At 40.4% G+C, this 12,201-nt stretch overlaps 1 non-coding gene across 1 annotated transcript; it reads right to left on the bottom strand.

Annotated features, from left to right (window-relative positions):
* Window positions 1-3,337: 3,337 nt before the first annotated feature.
* LOC112780788 (small nucleolar RNA R71) lies at window positions 3,338-3,445 on the bottom strand. Its single transcript, XR_003191603.1, has one exon. It is a non-coding gene; the product is annotated as a small nucleolar RNA R71 (small nucleolar RNA).
* Between the last annotated feature and the right edge of the window lie 8,756 nt (window positions 3,446-12,201).

Raw genomic sequence — 12,201 nt, 5'->3', positions numbered from 1 at the left:
TATGAATTATAATTTATGATTGAGTATAACTCGAGTTGGGGATGCGCGACAGAGGGACAGTCCAATGGTTAGCTACCATGACTTGTCAGGTTGGCTTTATAACTGACAGATGAGATTCGTCAGCCATTAGGACAGGCATTCATCATATGCATACTATGTGAATTGTTTGGAATTGCCTAATTGATTGCATATTACCTGCTAATTATCTAAATGTCATATCTGCTTCCTATCTGTATATGTTCTTGTCTGATATAATTGTGTTTGCCATATTATATTACTGCTGGCAGTTAGGAGGTCTGCAGGAATTGGAAAGGGAAGTATTAGTTAGACTGAAGATCTTTAGTCAGTTGCCATTGATGGTTTAGTCTGTTTATAAGCTTTGAATTATCTGGTGGAAGTTCTAGGATTGCCTTCGACTTTTCCAGGACATTACTGGTCCTATGTTAATGTTTATATAAGTATACTTGTATGCTCGGACCGGTTATCTTCACAAACTAGGTCTTGAGTCTTGATATTCGTATCTTTGGCAGTCTTTTGTTTATGGTTTCACATTAATCTATCCTTTATCTGTTTCGTTACGTTATCGATCAGAGTGTTGTGCTTTTCAATTTAACGGTTTTGTTTTACCCCTTGTCTTCAAAGGCTCCTAGTTATAAACATCTTTCACAATACTATATTTACTAATTTTTATTTTTAGAGGTCGTAATACCTCGCCACCTCTGTCTTATGACTTAAGCATAAGGCTCTGTGTGGTAGGGTGTTATAGATAGTTTGGCCGAATCCTCCTCATTTCCATTGTTCAATATGCTCCCCCATAATGTGTGCCTAGTTACCAAACAATATTCATGGAAGCAACACCTGTCTGCATGTTCTAAAAGTTCCAAATGATACAAATTTTCAAAACATGGAACCTTTTAAAAACAGAGCCATATATTATCAAGAAGACATCTTTATCAAAAAATAATCAAGGCTCAGTTTGATATGAATCCACTAACAAGCTGCTGAAAGATTTAAAACAGAGCACCAACAGATCATAAAAACAGAGCAACCATCCAACAAAATAGAGCACAAAAGATAACAAATCAGAGTAACCAGCAACTCCAATTTCAATTTCAATTCAGCCCTATTTTTAGTCTTTTTCTCCCCCTTTTGTCATCAAGAAGGGACCCTGCAAAAAATAGAGAAATGCAATGCAGTTGATAAACCACTATTTTATGGTTTATAATGTGTTTAATTGTGTGGTTTTATCATGATCTTTACCCACTTATTCATGTGATTAGCATGCATTTATACTTCCTTCCTAAAATTATTACATGATTGAAAACTTGCTTCCTAGAGACTTTTAATTACGTATTTTAATTCTCCTTTATTCCATTCGATAACGTGATTTGTGTGTTAAGTGTTTCAGGCTTTATAGAGCGTGAATGAGTTGGAGATTGGAAAGAAAGCTTGCAAAAATGGAAGGAACACAAGAAATTGAGGAGATGACCAGCGAGAAGTGACGCGGCCGCATGGCTCACGCGACCGCGTGAAAGAGAGGAAATCGCAGTGACGTGGCCGCATAGTTCACGCGACCGCGCGGTTTGGAATAGCACAAGTGACGCGGAGGCGTGGACGACACGCTCGTGTGGCAGGGCAAAATGCCGAATGACGCGTTCCGCATGAATGACGCGATCTGCATAATCTGCAGAATTCGCTGGGGGCGATTTTGGGACCTGCTTTGACCCAGTTCTCGGCCCAGAAAAGCAGACTAGAGCCAGAGAACATGCAGGAACCAACAACAACATTCATTCTACACAATTTTAGTTTTTAGATATAGTTTTACTCCTCCTCTAGGTTTTCTCTCTACACATTCATAGTTCTTAGGATTTTATTTCTATTGCTTTCTGCATTGGGATATTGAGAAGAGTTATTACCTCATCAAGACTTCGTCATTCTAGTTCGTTTTCTTTACTTGGCTCTTACTCTTCCATGTCCTTTAATTACTCAATTTTACTATTGGATTATTTTAGAGCTTATTAATACAAGAATTACTTTTTTTTAATTGATTTCTTTGATTTTTATTTATCATGTCTTTCTCTAATTTCCTTTTCTATGTTATGAATTCTACATTCACAATGAGCGAGTAGTTCCCTAACTTGATGGGGAGTTGATTGAAAGGAACCCTTGAGTTGGAATGCTCAAAAGAAAAATTGTAATTGGGTTTATTGTTGGATTGCCCTCTAGTCACTAACACCAATCCCTTTTTATTGAGTGGGTTGGAACTTGTGAATAGAAGTAGCATTCCAACTTGTTTGACTTTCCCTTACCTAGTAAGGGATAACTAAACAGAACAATCTTCAATTATTAATTAATCTTGAGAGTACTTCAACAAGAATAGGGCTTCCAACTAATCTACTCCTAGTCAAGGCTTTTATTTAAATTATTTAATTTCTCCAATTTAATTTCCTGTTTATTCAACTCAAACCTTTTTTGAAAACATCTGATTAATAAAATAGCACACCTTTCTGCAACTCGTTGGGAGACGACCTGGGATTCATACTCCCAGTATTTTAATTTTAATTTTTGTGACACCCTTCTAAATTGATAAGCGGATTTATGGTTGGTTAAGAACTATACTTGCAACGCATATCTTATAACAATTCTTGACTCGCCAATTTCCACCACGTCAATTTTTGGCGCCGTTGCCAGGGAGTTGCAATAGAGTGCTAAGTTATTGATTGGAATTTATTTATTTGCATTTTATTTTATCTTGCTACTATGAGCTGCTTGTTTCTTTCGTTAGATGACGCGTTCACTTCCTGATCCAAGCTTGCCAGTATTCGATCCTGAGATTGAAAGAACTATTTCACGAATAAGGCAAGCTCGGCGTCAGTTAGTCCTCTCTGAGGGTGGATCTGAAACGTCACTTGAGGAAGAAACCAGCCCCCGTTCTACTGATTCGGTTGATTTACCTGTAGGTGACATGGCAGCACCTAGGAGAGTTACTATCCAGGAGGCTGGAGCCCCTGATTTTACAATGCAACCGTTTCAAGCGCATCACCCAGCGGTGGCTACAGACTTTTAAATAAAGACTGCACTGCTCAATTTGATGCCCAAGTTTCATGGCTTACCTGCTCAAGAGCCTATCAAGCACCTGAGAGATTTTCAAGCAGCCTGTTCTACTGTTAGGCGTGATGGTGCAGATGAAACTTCAATTTTGTTGAAAGCTTTCCCGTTCTCTCTTGAGGGAAAGGCAAGAGAGTGGTACTACACTCAACCCGCAGCAACTGTATCCGACTGGGATACACTTAGAAGAGAATTTTTGGAAAAGTTCTTTCCGGCTGAAGTAACTGATAAACTGAGGAAAGACATTTCTTTGATTGTTCAGGACAAATCCGAGACTCTCTATGAATACTGGGAGCGCTTCAATAATCTTCTGGAAGCATGCCCCCACCATATGATTGACAAGATAGTGTTACTCGGTTACGTCACACAGGGCATGAGGCCCCAAGATAAGACCACATTGGAAAGTGCTAGCAATGGGTCTATGAAAAAGTACAAGACCACTGATGAGGCATAGCAATTGATCAGTGACTTAGCTGAATCTACTCGGAATCACAGGCAGAAACAAGGCCGTTCAAAAATCGTTGCAGAAGTATCCTCTAGCAGAGAGACTGCTGCTCTAACTCAGAGTATCTGTGAAATAACCAACTTGCTGAAGCAGATGCAATTGAATCAACAACAAGTTCAGCAAGCTCAACCTTCTCCACCACAGCAAAGCCAACAGTTAGTCCCACAGAGAGTTTGCGGAGTCTGTGCTGATTATAGCCATTATACTGATGAATGTCCGCAGCTCCAGCAGGAAGACAACACCGTGGAAGCTACTCATAACTTCTATGACCGCCCCAACCAAGGGTACAATCAGGGTGGCAATTACAGCCATGGATGGTAGGACAATTCTAACCAGAATTGGAAGGACAACAATAACAGAGGAGGCAGAGACAATCAGGAAAATCAGAGGTGGAATAATAACAACAACAGGCAGCAGAACCAGAACCAGCCTTACAGAGCACCTCACCTGAGGTAATCCCAAGGACCACAGAATACCCAACAGCAAACCTCTCAAATTACTTATCCTTCTTCATCTTCTAATGACGACTTACTACAATCTATTGATCAGAGACAACAGACCATGGAAAATAACCTTTATGCTACACTAAATGGTCTGAACTCTACTTTGCAAGCTCTTGTCTCACAGATTGGATCAATGAATAACTTCAATAACCAGCCTTTGAGCTCTAGTGGAATCCCCTCTCAACCATTACCCAATCTAAAGGGTGGCATTAATGCCATCACCCTAAGGTCCGGAACCACACTGCAGGAGAGGAATCAGGAGGAGCCAAGCCCACCAGAACACGCCTCAGCTGAAGAGGTAGTGGAAATAGAAGATGTTGAAGAGGAAGAGGACATACAGGACATGGCAGAAAAAGAAGAAATTCAACCACAGGAGGAAGCACCACAGGGCACAGACACTACAGAAGACACCACTCCCATTCCATTTCCACAACTTGCAAGGAAGCCCAGGAAGCAGCTGGAACCTAATCCCAAAATGGTAGAGATATTCAAAAAGGTTGAGGTAACTGTTTCTCTTTTTTATGTTATTCAACAGGTACCTAAATATGCAAAGTTTCTAAAAGATTTATGTATACATAAAGACAAAATTAATGAATTAGAAACTATTCCTTTAGGTAGTTCCATATCTGCTTTAATGGGAGGTTTACCTGAAAAGTGTAGTGACCCAGGTCCATGTTTGGTTAATTGTACTATTGGTGGTGTAGTATTTTCTGACTGCATGTGTGATTTAGGAGCATGTGTGAGTATAATGCCTTTGTCTATATATGATACTTTGAGGCTCCTTCCCTTAAAAAGGTCGGCAGCTCATTTTGTGTTAGCAGATAAAAGCATTATTACAGTGGCTGGAGTTGCTGAAGATGTATTAGTGGGCATTAAGGGGCTCACATTTCCCATTGATTTTTATATCCTGGAGATGCCCCAAAATGACTCAGAGAAATTATCATCAATCCTACTCTGAAGACCATTCCTGAAGACCTCGAAGTTCAAATTAGATGCTTTTTCAGGAACATACTATTTTGAAATAGATGGCTGAGTAGTAATCTTCAATCTGAATGGAGTTATGAAGCATCCTCTGGAGGATCATTCTATCCTCCAGTGTGACATCATAGATGAAACCGTGGCTGAAGTTCACCAGGAGGAATTTGAAGAGAAGTACATAGGACAAGGTCTAAGTGTGGGGACATTCTCAAAGGACAATGACAGTGCTTTACCATTGTTACCAGCTCCAGACAACCCAGAGCCTAACCATGATCAGAAGTTAGAATTAAAACCCCTTCCTCCACACCTCAAATATGCTTACCTTGAAGACGAGCAGAAGTTTCCAGTTATCATTGCAAGGAAACTCACTTCTCAACAGGAAGAGCAGTTACTTAGTATGCTGAGGAGGCACAAGAAGGAAATTAGTTGGAGTTTGGCAGACATAGTAGGCATCAACCCTCAAGTCTGTGAGCATAGGATATTTTTAGAAGAGGGAGCAAGACCTGTCCGTCAACCCCAGAGAAGACTGAATCCCACTATCTTAGAGGTTGTCAAGAAGGAAGTGACCAGACTACTAGAGGCAGATATCATCTACCCTATTTCAGACAGTGAATGGGTAAGCCCAGTACAAGTGGTGCCCAAGAAGTCTGGAGTCACTACAGTGAAGAATGAGCACGGAAAACTCAGGGCAACCAGAGTTCAGAACGCCTGGAGGGTCTGCATTGACTACAGACACCTCAACCAGGCCACTCGTAAGGATCACTATCCTCTTCCATTCATTAATCAAATGCTGGATTGCCTGTCAGGTAAATCACATTATTATTTTTTAGATGGTTACACAGGTTATTTCCATATTCATATAGCTCCTGAGGATCAGGAAAAGACCACTTTTACATGTCCTTTTGGGACTTATGCTTACAAGAGAATGCCCTTTGGCTTGTGCAATGCACCAGCTACCTTCCAAAGGTGCATGATGAGTCTTTTCTCTGATTATTGAGGACTGTATGGAAGTTTTTATGGATGATTTTAGTGTATATGGCGATTCCTTTAGCCTTTGCTTAGATGGATTATCTAGAGTATTAGATAGATGTGTCAGTACAAACCTTGTATTAAATTTTGAAAAATGTCACTTTATGGTAAAACAAGATATTGTACTAGGACATGTTGTGTCTAATACTGGCATTTCTATAGATCCAGCAAAGGTGGATGTTATTTCTAGTTTGCCTTACCCCTCCTCTGTGAGGGAAGTCTGTTCGTTCCTTGGCCATGCAGGTTTTTACAGGAGATTCATTAAGGACTTCAGTAAGGTAGCACTTCCCTTATCTAGACTACTGCAGAAGGATATTGAGTTCGAGTTCAGTGAGGATTGCAAACAAGCGTTTGATAAGCTGAAGACCGTCCTGACTCAAGCTCCAATTGTGAGAGGACCAGACTAGAGCCAGCCATTTGAAATAATGTGCGACGCCTCCAACCATGCAGTAGGAGCAGCACTGGCTCAGCGTGAAGGTAAGGACCCCTTTTAGACGCCGCTCAGTCCAATTACACTACTACTGAGAAAGAGCTTCTTGCTATTATTTTTGCTCTGGATAAATTCCGAGCCTATTTACTTGGTACGAAGGTAGTAGTGTACTCAGACCACGCAGCTCTAAAGTATCTATTAGCTAAAAAGGAGTCCAAACCAAAGCTTATACGTTGGATACTGCTATTACAAGAATTTTATTTAGAAATTAAGGATAGGAGTGGTAACCAGAATTTAGTGGCAGACCACTTGAGTCGCCTTGAGCACATTAAAGATGACCCCATTCCTATAGCTGATAATTTCCCATTTGATAACCTGCAAGCAGTATCTGAGGTAGTCCCTTGGTATGCACCTGTAGCTAATTATCTAGTTAGCCGCACCTTTCCTCCAAACTTTTCTAAGCATCAAAGAGACAAGCTGAAAAGCGACTCTAAATATTATATATGGGATGAGCCATATTTATGGAGATGTGGCACTGACCAGGTAATTAGACGGTGTGTGCCTCAATCAGAATTCCAGTCCATCTTAGAGGCCTGTCACTCATCTGAGAGTGGAGGACATTTTGGCTCTCAAAGAACAGCTAGAAAAATCTTAGACTGTGGATTCTGGTGGCCTACTCTTTTTAGAGACGCTGCTGAATTTTGTAGATCTTGTTTCCCATGCCAAAAATTTAGTAATATATCCAAGAGGGATGAGATGCCTCAACAAATTATGCTTTTCTGTGAAATTTTTTATGTTTGGGGCATTGACTTCATGGGTCCATTTCCAAATTCTAATGGTTATTTTTACATATTGTTAGCTGTGGATTACGTTTCCAAATGGGTGCCAGCAATTTCTACCCGCACTGATGATGCTAACACTGTTGTTTCCTTTGTGAGAAACCACATTATTTGTCACTTTGGATCACCACGAGCAATCGTGAGCGATCAAGGCACCCATTTTTGTAACAGTAGACTAACAGGATTAATGAAGAAGCACGGGATAATTCATAAGGTTACAACAGCCTACCATCCTCAGACTAATGGGCAAGCCGAGGTGTCAAACAGAGAGATAAAGCATATCTTGCAGAAGATAGTCAAACCTCATAGAAGAGACTGGAGCACCAGGCTACAAGATGCACTCTGGGCATACAGAACAGCATACAAAACACCCATTGGGATGAGTCCTTTCTGCTTAGTTTATGGAAAAGCTTGTCATCTCCCTGTTGAAGTAGAGCACAAAGCCTTTTGGGCAGTAAAGGAGTGCAACATGGGAATTGAGAAAGCCGGAACTGAAAGGAAGTTGCAGCTGCAAGAACTGGAAAGCCTTCGCCTAGAAGCTTATGAGAACTCAAGACTATACAAGGAGAAGATGAAGGCTGTACATGATCAGCACATCAAGAGAAAAGAGTTCCAACCTGGGGACTTAGTCCTCCTTTACAAATCTCGACTGAGGCTTATGCCAGGCAAGTTGAGATCAAGATGGGAAGGTCCATACAGAGTAGAAAAGGCCGAACCGTACGAAGTTTTTCACCTAAGTCATCCTTCAAGCTCTGAACTTATCAAAGTTAATGGACAACGTTTAAAGCTGTACCATGGAGAGAGGATGAAGAAAAACAAGGAGCTCGAGATTTTCCTCTTGGAAGATCCCCACATAGCCGAAGACTGAGCTAGTGGAGCGTCCAACTTACAGACGTTAAAGCAAAGTGCTAGGTGGAAGACAACCCACCATGGTATGATCGTTCTTTTCTTTATTCTTAGTTTTCCTATTCAATAACTCTTCTCTTTATTAGTGCATTTCGTGCATCTGCATTTACATACTTTTATTTAAAAAAAAAAATCACGTGACGCGACCGCCTCATTGACGCATCCGCACCGCAAGTGATTGAAGAAAATAATAAAATGAACAGAGAGTCACGCGAGAGCGTGGCTGGAGGCGTGCCCGTGGCACAAATTGCCCCACACGACCGCGTCCCTGACGCGTCCACGTCGAGTGGGAACATTGGCCTCCCACGTGACCGCGTCACTCACGCGGCCACGTGCCCTAGAATTCGACGTGAAAAGGGTGCACGACCGAAAGTTGTGCTAGAGTGGTGCTAGATTGGCGCTGAACGCATAATTCTTCCCACGCGGACGCATGGCTCACGCGTCCGTGTCATATCCTTCCAATGGCCACTCACCCGATCGCATGCCCCACGCGATCGCGTCACCCCAGATTTGGCAAAAATAAAATTTCAAACAGAGAGTTGTGCGAGCGCGAGGCTGCCCTCGCGCCAGTAGCATAAAACGGGTCACGCGACCGCGTCGCTTGCGCCGCACAGCTTCCCTGATTTGCCAATTATCTTATCTTTCTTTTCCCCAAATCCTATTTTCTCTTTTCCCTCCTTATTTCTTCCTTCTCCCTTCTTCCCTCTTTCTCACTTTCTACTCTCTCTCTCTCTCTCTCACCCCCATTAACAAGGTTTTCTTTTCTTCTTCCCCCCTTACTTTTCTATTATTCTTCTTATTTTTTTATATGTTATCTTCTTTTCTTTTCTTTTTACTTTCATTATCCATATTTTCTTTTTCTTTCTTTTTCCTTTTTACTTGGTGTTGGAATTTTATTTGAGTCATTATTTCTCATTATATGCTTGTGGATTGTTGTAAAATTGTTTAGCAATTATATACCCTTTTAAAGGGTTGCTTGCATGTTCACTTTAATACTTTCTATACCTTATTTACCATGCATGCTATGTGTTTGTGAAAACGCCCATATGGCATTATGCACTTTTCTATATTATTCTACTCTAATATTCAATGCTTGCTTTTCACAAATTCCCTTTACTATTGTATTAATTGAATTTAATTGTCAATACAAACGTGATGGCTAGTTTGTTATGAGTGATAACACATTCAACTAATTAAATGTTGGGTCTATGCTACTCATGCCTTTGCCTGCATGCCAATAAACCCCTTGCATTTAATTATCCTCCAATGCACTTGCTATATTTCTATTGATGAACTTTTCACATGTAGTCATGACCATGTGTTAACAACATCCTCTTTACCGTGCATTGTTTATCACTTATACAACCCTCTTCCTTGCTCTATCTCTTTGAATTTACGTTACTTTCTTTTTTTTCCTTTTTCAGGATGGCCACCAAGAAAGGAAAAGAGAAAGCTACTCCCAAACCACCGGCAAGAAGAGGAACAAAAAGAGCATTAGTGGCAGAGCCCTCTTCAACTGCAGTTAAACCCTCAACAAAAAGAACTAAGAGGATTATAAAGGTTGATGATAAAGAAAAAGCCTTCCCAGCAAAGGACACTGCACGATTTCCCAATTGCTACTGTGAGCAGATGTTCTCCATCCTGGCAGAAAGGAGTTACAACAACGAATACCTTCTTCTCCTCCCAAACCATATTGCTACCTTTGTTGAGCCACAAATTGCACAAAGACAATGGGGTTTCCTACAGAGACAGCCGAGGCAGGACAATCTTTCTTGGGTAGTCGAGTTCTACTCCAACTTCCACCTGCCAACCCTGCAGTCTGTCTTTGTCCGTCAAAAGCAAGTCCCCGTTACAGAAGAGGCCATTCAAAGAGCTCTAGGGCTTCCCCCTGTTCCATAAGGATTGGACGCCTTTTAAGAAGCTGCACTCAAGTGCCAGATGTACCAATTTGACTGGGACGTCGTTCTCAGAGTTATCGCACTACCTGGCAGCCGTTGGATCTACGGATACCATCGTACCCGCCCTAAGAGAATATCGGCTTCAGCACTTACCTTGGAGGCTCGCGTATGGGCATAGATCATGTCCTATTACGTCTTTCTGAGCACTCACGAGTCCTCCTTCACTATGGACATGGCTGTTCTACTATGGTGCATCCTTACAGACCAACCTCTGAACCTACTAAGACACATCCGGAATGCCATGTGACACGTGCAAATTGCGGGCAACTTACCTTTTCCCGCCTTGGTCTCAGATCTTGTCTCAGCAGCCGGAGTCTCCTACAGAGCTAGGGACACCAAAGCCATGCTTCCACGGGATGATCAGTATGTCCCTAACGGGAAATACATCAGACCTCCACCAGCCGCCACAAGCCATCAGACTGAACTGGTTGAAGATATTCCTTCTTCAACACCACAAGCACCTACAACAGACCAACTGCTCCATCAGATACTCGAAAGATTGGATCGGCAGGAACACAAAGCTAAGATGAGAGAGCACCGTAACAAGCGCCGAGTCACATACCTCAAGGAGCTGATTATGGGAAAATTCAAGGACTCAGACACCCCGGACTCCACTTTCTTTACCAGCACAGGAAGCCATGATGGTCCCGACTGTAGAGATACTGCTACCAGCCCACCTTTGTTCCTAACAGATGGCACCGAGGATGGTGCAAAGCCTTAAGTGTGGGGAGGTCGGTCAGTACCTGACTTCCGGAGGTAATTTCTCTTCCCTAAACACCAATAAATTACGATATTTAGTTAGTTTTTCTTTTGTAGAATAGGATAAATTGCATAGTAATAGGTTAGTTGCATGCATGTTCTACTTGATTGAAAAGACAATAAGTTTTCCTCTAAGACCCTATTTTTGGAACAAAATTTCACTAACTTTAATTAAAATTTTTATGCTAAATTTGCTTGAAGTTGTATTTGGAACATGATTTTTAAGCTAAAGAACACACAACCTGCGAGATTTGAGCCTTTATGCATGGTTACATTATTTAACCATAATTATTTTATTCTTGTGTGTTTACTTCTCTATGATTGTAATCTATATTTTGTTTCATTCTATATGTCCAATGTTTATTATATTTGTATGCTTGCATATGATTGAGGCCATTATTTGTTTAAACTCACTTATTCAAATTAAACCTACCCTTTCAATTACCTTTGTTAGCCACTTTGAGCCTTTAAATCTCATTCTTTCTATATTTTACCACATTACTAGCCTTGAGTGGAAAAATAATTATATATCCCAAATTGAATCTTTGGTTAGCTTAAGATAGAATTGTGTGTGCTAATTAAGTATGGGAAATTGTGGGAACAAAAGATAATAAGGGAATGTGTCATGATAATATAATGGAAATTTGGATACCTACTCATGTAAAACTATAAGAATTAAAAATCTATGTGCATTGATAAGCTATGTTTATTTTTATGTCTATGTTAAAAAAAAAAAAAAAAAAAAAAAAAAAAAAAAAACCAAAAATATTCAATAAATAAATAAGGAGACAAAATTTCTCCAATGCTAAGTTAAGAATTCAAAGATCAATGCATGTATGATAAAATTAAAATAAAAAGTTGATACACGAGTATGGAATGTGAAAGGGAAATTATGGATAGCTAGGTATGAATTCTAAAGTTATATAGAATATATATATAGGTTATGTTAAAGCTTGGGTTAATTAAAGATTCAGTTTATAAGCTTACTTAGCCATATATGTATCCTTACCATTACCTTGGCCCCATTACAACCTTGAAAAGACCTCATGATGTTTGCATTGGTATATTAAATGTTGTTGATTGGTTAGGAGAAGAACAAAAATTAGAGAGCATGATTAGAGAAGGATAGAGTGATTGCCCTATACACTAGAGAGATTAGAGCGTACATACATCATCAGTGAGGGTT

The sequence above is a fragment of the Arachis hypogaea genome, chromosome 19 (assembly GCF_003086295.3).
Source record: "Arachis hypogaea cultivar Tifrunner chromosome 19, arahy.Tifrunner.gnm2.J5K5, whole genome shotgun sequence".
Lineage (NCBI taxonomy): Eukaryota > Viridiplantae > Streptophyta > Magnoliopsida > Fabales > Fabaceae > Arachis > Arachis hypogaea.
Note: the sequence above shows the minus strand (reverse complement) of the source record. Positions and strands in the feature narration are given on the sequence as shown.